Raw genomic sequence first — 12,707 nt, forward strand, 5'->3', positions numbered from 1 at the left:
TAATAAGGTATCATTTAAGTACAATATTGTAAAATCTAAATATTAAAAATACCAAAAAGAAATTTTAATAGAAGCTACTGGTACCATGCTAAAATTATTGTGTTCAGATTCCAAATATCCAGAGTATTGAACTTCTTATGAAGGACACTTTGCATGTTACCATCTATGACTTTGAGGGATTTGCATATTACTCTGAACTCATAGTTTCTATCTAACAGATAATTTGCAGGTAGTGCAATCCGTTGTCCTCCCTGCTTAGCAACATTCCTATGTTGTTCTGTCCAGCTGGAAACATTAGGTGTTTTTCTGACCATCTTTTTACTTATCTTATGCATCTCTTTGACTCTTTATAGGGTTTTACAATAAAATCATAAATAAAAATTAATAGCAATGATAATATCTCCTGTCTCTGATAGCCAGGACCCTTGTTATACACTGGGGTTTGGTTCCAAGATCCCCCATGGATAGCAAAATCCATGGATGCTCAAGTCCCATTAAATATAATGACATAGCAAAATGGTATCCTTTATTTAAAAAATGGAAAATCAAGGTTTGATATTTGAAATTTATACTTTTTAAAAACATTTTCAAACCATGTATGCTTGAATCCGTGTATAAGAAGGGCCGACTATATTTGCAAACTGCATTTCCTTATAAGAGCCTGCCAGTGATCTTAGGATCTGCAGAGAAAGACTTGCTCTTGGTTTCACCACCATCCCAGGCACATCTGGTGAGGGCATAAGAGAGCCTTCTTGGTGGCTGCTCCCAAGTTATGGAATTTCCTTCCCCCAGAGGTCCAGTTGCCCTCCTCCCTGCTATCTTTCCGCTGACAACTAGCCATTTTTATTTAAGGAAGCTTTTTGGTCTTTAGTGTGTTGGTATGTTTTAACTTGTGTTTTTTAAATAGAATTTTAGTTTGTTTTTTAATTTTTGTATTCAGAGTTTTTAAATTGTATTATGATTTAAAAACATATACCACCATTGATCCTGTATGTACTTGGAGAAAGATGGGCTATTAAATAAATAAATAAGTCAGTAGCCAAAACAGCTAATGCTTTGGGTACCACTTGATCTACATTTGGCATCACTTGCTATAAATTCTTACAGAAGGAAGAAGGCTGGGCTACATCACTAATCTAGGCAGTGTATACATGTTGTTGTTGTTGTTGTTGTTGTTGTTGTGTGCCTTAAATATGTTTCCAACTTATGGCAACTCTAAGGCATCCTATCATGGGGTTTTCTTGATGAGATTTGTTCAGAGGAGGTTTGCCATTGCCTTCCGCTGGGGCTGATAGCCCACACTGCCCATGAAAGAGAATGTTGTCTGAAGGGCCTCTACTGACTTTTCCTTCTGGCTTTCTTCGTAAAGTTATTACTGCAATATATTATAAGTGTTTCTGCCTTTTGAAAAAGTTTTTGAGAGCTGCAGCTTTTTAACAGTGCTACAGATAGGGATCATATTGCTTCTTGTGTAGATGAAAACAAAGTTGTGGTCCTTCTTAATACCATGTTTTCCAGCGTACAAGATGACTTTTTGACCCTCTAAAATTGGGTCAAAAGCCGGGGGCTGTCTTGTATGCTGGGTGCGCTCTCTGGGGCCGCCGGCTTCTCAGGCCTCCGGAGGCCTGGGGAGCCGGTGGCCCCAGAGCATGCGCGCCGCCTTCTGAGGGGCCTCCAAAGGCCCCTTTGAAGCCGGCGCGTGTGTGCACGGCCGGCTTCCAAGGAATAGGGGTAGCCTTGTATGGTGAGTATATCCTAAACTCTATTTTTTTATATCAAAAGTTGGGGGTCGTCTTATACGCCCGGTCGTCTTATGCGCCGGAAAATACTGTACTTCAGAACTAGCTCTTTTCTAGTCTCAAGTACCAGTTAAAGGTTTTTAGGGAGAGCATATCCTGGAATAGAAGTGTATCTTGAGGTGACTGGGGTAGTAGGGAAATTGGGGAGAGGGATAGATATCTGTCTAGATAACTGAACAATCAAAGAAACATACTGCCAGTGTATTCCTTGTATAGCTGTAATAACACTTCTTCAACCAATCTTTTTCCCCAGGTGTATGTGGAATTTGATGACCTTGAATGGGACAAACGGGAATGGGTTAAAGTTTATGAAGATTTTGCAGCCTTCCTGGTAGAGTACCAGCTGGTCTGGGCAAAGAGAAAGGATCCTAGCCAGACTCAGGGATCAAAGATCAAGCATATTCAGTGGCCTGCATTGGTAAGTTTTGTAACTTATTTCTAAGCATGTAACAGAGAAATTCTAGAAAATCCAATAGTGCAGTTTTGAAGCTTTCACTATATAAACTGACGTGTTCATATCTAATTTTTCAGACTTTTTGCAGATCTGATTAGAACTTTAATTTTAATAATTAGTTGTTTGAAATGGTGTACAAATAGGCCAAGACATAATACATGAAAACTGGATGTCATCTTTTGACCTTTTGATTTGTCCAGCTAAGCGGGTTCAGCCCTGGTTAGTACTTAGACAGGAGACTGTGAATGAATACCAGGAGCTGTAGGCTACATTTCAGAATAAGGAACTGGCAAAACCACCTCTGAGTGTTCCTTGCCTAAGAAAACCCTGTGAAGTTCATGCATTTGCCATAAATCAACAGGCAACTTGAAAGCACATACACATGCATGCACAAGTTATTATAAGGTATTATAGTCTGGAACTCTGTTGTTTCCCCTCAAATGACTTGGCAAAATACTAGCTTTTGATGAAATCTGTGCTCAAAATATTATACAGTTGGCCCTCTGTATTTGCAGATTCTGTATCCACAGATTCCATAATCCATGGCTTGAAAATAGATATATTTTAAAAATCCAAAAATCAAGCCTCAATTTTGCCATTTTATGTAAGGGTCACCATTATACTTCCTATTGTATATAATGGAATTTGAGCACCCATGGATTTTGGTATCCATAGGGGGTCCTGGCTGCTGAAGATTTTCCCTGAAATTCTGAACTGAACTTCTGGACCACGAGAGCTTTCTAGTCTGCTAAACATAGATTAGGACTGGATCTGGAGAAGAAATCTTTTATAACTGTCATTTCTGCTTCAGTAATAGAGAGCAACTTCAACAGTTTCATAGAATCATAGGGTTGGAAGAGACCACAAGGACCATCCAGTCCAACTCCCTGCCATGCAAGAATAAACAAATTAAGCACTCCTGACAGATGGTTGTGTTCTGAGGGAAATTTAGAATATAATTTATTTTAATGGCTGAAAGTATATATAATTGATCTATTTGCCCTTTAAGAGCTGTATAAATTGGATGTACTTCAAATTTCCTTGCAAATAGTGGTGCATGGATGCAGCGCTTTTGTCCTCTCTCACTTGCATGTCTGTGCCAGCAAGCTGCCTGACAACATATGGCGACCTCATTAATCCCATAGGGTTTTTAAGGTAAAGAATACTCAAGAGTTGGTTTTGCTGGTTCCTTCCTCTGAAACATAGCCTACAGCACCTGGTATTTTTGGCAGGCTTCCATCCAAGTATTAACAAGGGCTGACCCTGCTTAGCTTCCAAGATAAGACAGGATCTGGTTCTGCCTAGTGCTTCTACTTTCTGCTGCTGTTACTACCCACAACATTTCTTCTCCAGCTGATTACTGTAGGAATCCTGACACTTTCCTATTCTTCTGGGAAGAATTGCTTCCTGCTGGGTAATATGGAAAGTAACACATCCCTGTTTGTGCCATACACTATGAAATTGCAAACCTTTCTGCAGACTGTTACAGTATGTGTTATGTCTGCATCACCAACACATACTTAGGCTTAGTTAGCACACAAATGAAGGTTCTTCTCTTGCTGTATTATTATGTTACATCTGTGCAATAAATTGGCTCTTGTGTCTTTGAGAAATATTCTTTAGGCTGAAGGCAAAGGTCACATGTTCCATTCATTATAATTCAAACTTGTGCGTTTATAAAAAGAAAGTATTTCAAAAAATGCTTATGACTTTACCAAATGTCCTAGTTGCCTAGGTATAACAAAACACATAGCCTCATAGGACTAGTTTTATGCATTTCTTCTTTAAAATACATGGATTAAGTCCAATGTAATTATTGGAAAAAGATGAAAGTATGTTCTGAAAAATAATAAAGCCTATTCCAAAATAGCCACAAAAATTGTCCCCATTGTTGTTCTGATTTTAGCAGCTTGACTTCATTCCTATATGGGCTAAAACATAAGACATAGATTTTTTAAGAAACGTATTTCCTACTAGATCTTGCTGAAGCAATTGGTTCACTTGTCTTTTTTGTTTTGTTTTGTTTTGTTTTTTGTTTTGCACAGACGTGATCCTGCAAATAGTCTGCACATTTCTTATTTTTAGGAAACTGTAGATGCATTCATATTTATATCACTGAACGTTATCAGGAAAAGGATGCCATGTTTTTCACACATTTCAGTGAAACGTAAGCTGCATATTTGGAATTTAATTTGCCACTGTATTAAAAGGCATTAGTTTCTTCTGTGTCTGTTTGAATCTTTTAGAGAATCAAATATGAGAAGTTGATAACTCAAGAAGTATTGTTGAAAAGCTGGTTTTATGGCGAAAGATCATTAGCTGCTTTGTTCTCCATCGCTTTGAAAAATGATGTATTCAGGATCTCAGGCAAAACAGTCTGTACTGCAGCTGAAATTTTGGTGGCTCTGGAATGCATTCCTTGCATTTTTACTGTGAATCTATTGGATTAGTGCTTTGCAATAAAGAAGATAGCCATAGGTGTTGACCTTTTTAGAATGGAAAATGTGTTATATCTGTATATGATGCAGCACTATTATTCTTCTCCAGCATAATTTGGGTATGGAATTTCTTGGTTTGAGACTGAGCATAGTGTGGCATGTTCCACTCAGATGTATGTGATCTTAGAGCGATAATTGCTCCCTTGTTGAATAAAATGTATGTGATGGTTTATCAAGCACTGTTGAACTACAGCTTGAATGGATATGAAAACATAGAGCAATCAATATAATTATATCAGTTTACATAATTTTGTATTAAAATACTCTGTGTGAAAAATGGTTTCTAGTAAGTACATGTCTAGAGCCAGGTTGGTCACTGGAACATCTAGGGCAGACCATATAACTCCGGTATTAAAATCTCTTCACTGGGTGCCCATTAGCTTCCGGGCCCAATACAAAGTGTCGGTCATTACCTATAAAGCCCTACATGGCTTGGGCCCGAGCTACTTGAAGGAGCGCCTTCTTCCACATAATCCGCCCCGCACTCTCAGAACATCAGGGAAATTCTTATTAGAAAGTCCGAGAGTGAGGTTGTCAACAACTCACAAGAAGTCATTCACATCGACAGCACCTACTCTCTAGAATAATCTTCCTGATGAAATCCAAGCCTGCTCCACTTTGGATGCCTTTAAAAAGGCTCTGAAGACACATTTATTTCGATTGGCATATCCGTCTGACTCTTTGTAGTCATTATTCTTGATAGACTTGCACATCATTGACTGAAAAACTCTTGGCTGCATGTTTTTATGTATATTGAGATTTATGGATTTTATATTTTTAAGGTCTATGTACATATATTCTTGTTGTACACCGTTTCGATCACAGGAAAAGCGGTATAGAAATAAAGTTTTTTTATTATTATTATTATTAGAGGACAAAGTGTGACCCATGGGCCACATGAAGTCCTCCCATCACCCCAATGTTTTTTTATAATATTTCATGGGGGGGGGGGCTGAAAATGGACCTCCGTATCCACCTATGACGTATGGTGAGGAATTTTGCCATGCTCATCCCCTCTGGGTTTTTTTAGGCCCAGGAAAAATCCTATCTTTAACAAGAAATTCAGTTGGCACTTCTGATCGATTCTTTTGAAGCAGTGGTTCCCAAACCACTGAAATTCAAAATACCTGAAGGATGAAAGTATGGGAGCCACAGTTTTTAAAGGATATCCCATAGATTAATTGTATTTTGAACATGCTAGGTTTCTTGTATTGTGGTGGCTACTGGTACTTGCTTAATGAAGTAAATTAAATAATGAGTCTAGCCATCTTGAATATTGCCTTATGGAGTAATCTATCCTGGGTTATGTCATTATGTCTTCTAGTGTGTGTGATTTTAGTCAATGCTGTTTCCTCAAGTTTATGAGCTATCTTGAGATTGTGTTACTGCTGTCCTGGTTGAGGGATTATAAAATATTATTCAGTTCTTTCCTTTTTTTTAAATCAAAAATGATGGCAGCTGATTGGTTTACTTATTATAAGGACAGAATAGATTCCATAAATTTAGGTTGGTCTGTGCAGTACATTGTCACAAAGAAGTCATTGACACCTACAATATTTTTATTGCCATATGTGAAATTTGCCTTGGGGCATGTTATCCAAAAATATTCTTCTGTTACAATTGCTATAGAAGGCATAGAATGTGCTGAAGTGTATGAAATATTGGGAAACATTTTTATTGCCATTTGAACATAGTTCCTTTATAAAACTGTTTGATTTTGGTGTGCAAGAAATAAAAAGAAGATATCTATTCTGGGGTTTTCTGTGTAGATTCTGGCTACTTATTGCAGTTGTAATGGTACAGAAGAAATGCTTTTGGTTAGAAATGGGAACAAGACTCTGTTTGTTTGTGCTTCAGTGAGCAGCCTCTATGTCCTGTGGATTCTCTGCAATTTCCAGCACACACCAAGGTTATGTGAGGGTGCTGTGACTCCCAGAGTTACTTCCTCATTGCTTCTTCATATGTAAGAAACATTTCCTTGAAGAAATTCATTTAAAAAGAAACAATTTTAGCTTCACTGTGACTAATTGTCAGTTCATTTGTGTGGCAGTGTACAGGTCAACATAATTTCAATTTTTTATAGGACTTTAAAAATACAATTTTATTGTATATGTTTACTGTTAATTTTTCTTCCTGTTTCAAAGATCTACAGTGACCATAAGATAGAGGAAACCTGTCATCAGTGGGAAAGTGTGGATTGATGTGATGCAGCCTAATGCAGAATGCAGCTTGAAACAAACAAAAAGTTGTTGTTCAAGAGGCATTAGTTATTGGCTTTGGTAATGCTGTTGCATCAGCTGTGGACCAATGTATTTTTAAAAAAATCAGTAAAACAGATATATCATTCCATTTGCGTTAGACTTAAAAGTTATGTACATACTATGGTAAGAGGTGTTACCCCAGTGTGAAATAAGGTTTTGGTGGGTCTAAATTTGCATCCCTTTCCCACCATGAAGGGTGACTTGCTCAACCTACAAGTAATCTCAGATAGTTGTTGTGAAGATAAAATGAAGATGAACCTTGCATTGCTACCTGGAGTGCCTTAGGGAGAAATTAGTGTCTTAGGGAAAAATTAGTTGTTAAAAAATTACAAACAGGAAATAAGGCTGGAAAATAGTGATAAATGGTGAAAGGGCTTGAATTTGTTTGTGTCTATACTTCATGTGGTAAGTGATCAAGTCATCTCTAAAAACGAATGTGCATTGACCCCCACTGTCCAAAGATAAACATGAGAAATTATACTGAATGATAGCTTTCAGAATAGTGCTCTATCTTGATAACTTATTATTAATCAAGGTAGCTTTTATCATTTACTGTTTGTTACAGCGAACATGATTATAGTAGTCATTCAAAGTGCAGCTTTGGCATTTTTCTGAAAGAAGCAGCTCTGTTATTTCTATAGAGAACAAAGGAAGAGGCTTGAGTAATCAAAATAGTATGTAAACAGCCTGTGTGTGCAAATACTCCTGCATGCACTTTGGTTTCTAGGAGGAGTGCATACTGCAAAGGAATTAAGCTGTTGTCAACTGCCAGTTCTAATTTCCAATTAAGATAAACCTGGAAACCGCTATATTCCAAGATAACATTTAGTTGTGTGGAATATATGGCCCAGTATCCCTCAGTTCATCTGGAAGCTGGAACAGAAATATGTGTGTGTGTTTGATATTGAGCAGCTGCTCTGTAAGTGAAAATGAAGGAAAACTAATAGAGAAATTAACTGTAAAAGTTGTTTTAAGATTCTAAAATACAAAATACAGATGGTGATGATGATGGTTATTATTGTTGTTGTTGTTGTTGTTGTTCATTTTTATACCACCTAGTGGCTACCTGGGATAACAATCTATTTAAAACTATACAAATTAAAAACAGTACAGAAGCATTAAAATTATAAATATAAGTTTAAAAGAACTAAAACTAGAAAGAACTAGACAAGATCTTAAAGTGCAAAGGTATCGACCTGAACACTGAAGTTAATATCGTCCAAGTCATTGTATTTCCCATCTCCCGTGTATGGATGTGAGAGCTAGATAGTGAAGAAAGTTGATAGAAAATCAACTCATTTCAAATGTGTTGTTGGAGAAAAGTGCTAACAATACTGTGGACAGCAAAAAAGAAAACAAATTGGTCTTAGAACAGATCAAGCCTGAACTCTCCCTGGACGCCAAGATGACTAAGGTTATCATATTTCAGCCACATCATGAAAAGAGATGACTCATTGACTGGAAAAAAACAATAATGCTAGGAAAGGTGGAAAGAGCAATAGAAGGAAAGGAAGACTACATACCAGATGGATAGACTCAATTGAGGAGACTCTGACCATGAGCCTACAGGACCAGTAGAGGACAGAAAGGCTTGGAGATGTCTTATTTATGGGGTCACCATGAGTCAAGACTAACTTGAGGGCAGTTAGCAGCACAACAATAAGCTTAAAAAGTTTCTAAGTTCTTTGAAGTTTTACAAATCTATTGAATAAATCATGGAGTTTAAACATTAAATGACAGTTTACCAACCTTAAAAGCAGAACTGTGCAGCATTAAAGGCCCAATCCTAGTTAGTTATTAATAACCTGATATTTTGACCTGCCATCAGAAGGAGAACAAGCTCGGGATCATCCTGGCCTCTCTAGGGAAGGGGGTCCCAGAGTCTGGGAGCAGCCACCAAGAAGGCCCTGCCTCATGTTCCCACCAAATGAGCCTGCAAGGCTACTGGGACAGAGAAAAGATCTTCACCAGATGATCTTAAATCTCTAATGGGTTCATAAACGGGCTCAGATGAAAGAGGACTTGTAGGAGTGTGACATGTAGAAACTGGGAGCACACAAAGAAAGAAGACATATGGTGGACCATTGGTTCTCTGCTGAGGTTGGTTCCAGGACTCGCTGTGGATACCAAAATCCATGGATGCTCAAGTCCCTTCATATACAGTGGTGTAGTAAACTGGTGTCCCTTATATAAATTGGCAAAATCAAGACTTGCTTTTCGGAATTGATACCATTTTTGAAATATTTTCAAACTGTGGATGGTGGAATCCATGGATACAGAGGGCCAACTGTATAAACATATTAAAACAAACTTCTGAATTTATTCTTCTGCCAAAATCAAATCAGAAGGAGAAAGTCCAATATATATATATATATATATATATATATATATATGGGTGTATAGTAAAGGAATCTATCAGATAAGGTTAGTTTACCTTCATGGGCATCAGCTTCATCACCATTACATATTTCTGAAAAATGTTCAGTCTTACAAGGTTGCAGAATATATTGATTTTAAATCAATATGTTTTTCGGGAAAATTAGTTCTTTGTGGTGTCTGTGAATCACACAAATGGGTCTTCCTACTGCTGTGCAGAGCCATTTGAAACTTTCTAGAATCACTAGATAGATTTTTGGTGGTAGACCCGCCCATCTCTTATTTTACCTGTAAAAGCTTGCAGATCTTTAATAATAATAATAATAAAAATAATAATTTGTATCCCTTTGGAACATAGTGAACATAGTGTGGGTATTGATCTTGTGAATATTTTAATTTAAAATCAGAAAATCCCAATTCATTTCCTAAATTTGTTTGAGAAAGTATGGAAGCAAGAAATAGTAGTTGAACAAAAATGTTTCTCCAGAGGATGGAAAGCTATTAATTTTAGACCCAGACACATTGCAGAGCTCAGACAGTTGGGCATGAGAGAGAGGAGGATGAAGATTGGCTTTTGGGAGAGAATCTTGGTATTATACAAGATGTTATCACCTGAATTCTGGCACCTGTGAAGCTTTACTAGTCTGTCCTTCCAATGACGTTTACATTTGTGTATGTTTTTTTAACACTTTACAATATAGAATTGTCATAAAGAAATCAGAATACATTTTCAAAAGTGTGCTTTTCTGTTACAAGGAAATTACATACACGCTCACCAAAAAAGCAGTAGTGAATTCGAATGTTACCTGTATTATCACTAATGATGCCTCCTTCCAGCAGCTCTTTCCACATGTTTTCACTTTAAAAGAAGTGAGGCATTGCATTTCTTTTGACAGTGAGATTTCTAGCTAAGAGAGTCTGTGGACAGCATCCACAGAGTGCAAAACAGAGAATAATTATCCCAGTCCCTTTCTCTCCTTGCTTTATGCTGTGCAGCAGCAATAACAACAATGTCTTATCAGCTAGAATTACAACCAACCTGTGATGGAAGAAAAATGGGTGATCTGTTCTTTTTATGGGTGATAGTACTTGATCATTGCCATAAATATGTCCAAAGCACGGAGCCCACTGGATGTCCAAAAGCTCCTGGGGCTACAGAGATGTGGGATAAGAATAGTAACACCCTCTCCCCCACCTGGTTGCCATCTGTTGTTTCCTGGTCATGCTCAGCTTCTAGCCAGCTATATCAGCTGCTCTTTTCAGCCTTCACACTGCATTTTCCCAGTGCTCCTTGAAGCAGGTGGGTCTCCGTCTCCAGTGACTTGCTTGGGAAGTAGTTGGTGGTGTCTTGTAGGTTTTGAGTCTTTGAACGAGCAATTAATAGAGGAAGCTTGGCTGCATTTTTCAAAGTAAGGACAGGATCTAGTGATGGACTGCCACAGCAGAATCCAGTGTAACTGGGAGGGAGTGATCCCCACCTCAGTCAGAGTTCTTATTCCTAAGGTGCTTCCTAAACCAACTCTGGAAAGCTAGAAACCCCTTCATAGTCAGTTTTCAGTTTGTTTGTGGTGCTATAGAAGGGAAGAATAGAAAGTTCTACATAGTAGTCAATGTGAGATCAGTTCCAGGAAAAAAGTTGGGGTGAAGTGGGCAGAAATAAATAAATGGCAACCATTGGTTGAGTCAAGTTCAATGGAAGAGATTTGCATGGTTAGCACATGATGGTGGGAAGGTAAAAACAAGTGTATATAGGAAAAGGAGCCAGCATGGTATAGTAGTTTGAGTGTTGGGCAATGACTCTAGAGGCCAGGCTTTGAATGCCTACTTGGCCCTGGAAACCCACTGGGTGACCTTGAACAAGTCACACTGTCTCAGCCTTAGAAAACTAGGGAATAGGTTCATCTTAGATCACCATAAATCAGAAATGGTGAGCTGAATGCAGCCAAGGCAGGTGCTGGCTTCTCTGCAAGATAGGTGATAGCAGGGAGCAGCCTTACTTTCCTCCTTATTGTCCTCAGTGGCACCCTAGGTACTGTGCATGAGTGGGTTGTTTACATGAAATCCAGGGCACTCTGTGCAAGCAGCACCACAACATAAAAGCATGTTTTCAAGCTGAGCATGAAAATATGTAGAGTTCGCTTTTATCTGTACAAAGTCTTGGAATGTATGCTCCGCGGATACAGAGGTAATTTGAAAGGTTTACTTTAGTAGGACCAACTTGCCTAGGGGTGACATGCTTGTCTGCTTACCTTGTTTGGATTAATTGTAACTTTGATTGTTCGTTAACAGAAAAGCAGGATAGAAATAAATTATTGTTGTTGTTGCGTGTTCAAGTTAACCTAAAATGTGGCTGTGCTTAGCAGTATATTAACAGTTCCTCATTCAGTTTTCACAATAATATACAGATATGGACTAAATGATTGTAGGTGGTAGTGTCCTGAATTTTAAAATTTTAAAAGGTGCATTAAAGTAGAAACTACTTTTAAAGGAAGTGTATATTTTTAATTTTCCTTTCTCTGTGTCTGTTATGCCATTAGTCTTCCAGAAGTGACTCACATTTTCAGTGCTGGCTGTCAGCCAACCTGCGGATAAAAGCCCTCCAGCTGGCTATCCATCTTGCTCTACACAAAGAGCAAAGGAGCTGCAGTGAAGCATTGCTGTTGGCAGTACAGAGCAGTTCCCTAGCAGAGTTATATATAAACACTTCCCACAATTTCTGTAGATGTTAATGAACAAACAATAGCACATGCAAGTAACGCTGCTCGATAAAAGTTCCTAAGAATTCCTTGGAGCAGAAAAATATGTTTTTATTTAATTCAGCTTTTTTCAGACTTAGGAACTATTTACTAAGTCAAATGTGTTTTTAAACATTTTGCAGGGTGCATAAAACTAAACTCATACTTCAGAGAACTTTCACTAATATATTACATGCTCAAATGGGAGAATCCAAAATATGTCTGCAAGCACTTTTTTCCCCCAAAATTAGAAATGGTTAGGATCAAATTTTCTTTAACAAATGAAATCTGGGCTTTTGTTAGAACGTTTGAATCACATTGAATAACTGTTCTGTAAAACAGGGCACACTCTTAGACGAAATACACTAGTTTGGTGGCTGTAAGCCAAGACAGTAATTGAAGGTCATGGATTGTTTGCTAAGTGTAGTTCTGTGTGCTGTCCTGGTCCATAGGGGAACTGGCATTGCCAAGAAACAAAGAGAGCTCTGTTTGTATTTTGGAGGGAGAAATGGTTATGGTATGGATTGCTTGGCAGTTAATGTCTGATGGTGAGATAAAACAAATGGTGGCTTAATGAAATAGTG

General features: G+C 38.0%; 1 protein-coding gene across 3 annotated transcripts in view; it reads left to right on the forward strand.

Moving 5' to 3' along the window:
* The window catches only part of JMJD1C (jumonji domain containing 1C), a 169,564-nt gene that overhangs the window by 55,433 nt on the left and 101,424 nt on the right, over window positions 1-12,707 (forward strand). For all 3 annotated transcript variants that reach the window (XM_089510532.1, XM_089510531.1, XM_089510530.1), the window contains exon 2: window positions 2,053-2,217. The gene's annotated coding sequence lies outside the window, so the exon portion shown is untranslated. The remainder of the gene's footprint in view (window positions 1-2,052; window positions 2,218-12,707) is intronic.

Source organism: Sceloporus occidentalis, unplaced genomic scaffold (genome assembly GCF_023333645.1).
Source record: "Sceloporus occidentalis isolate IW3139 unplaced genomic scaffold, rSceOcc1.0.p SCAF_2, whole genome shotgun sequence".
Taxonomy (NCBI): domain Eukaryota; kingdom Metazoa; phylum Chordata; class Lepidosauria; order Squamata; family Phrynosomatidae; genus Sceloporus; species Sceloporus occidentalis.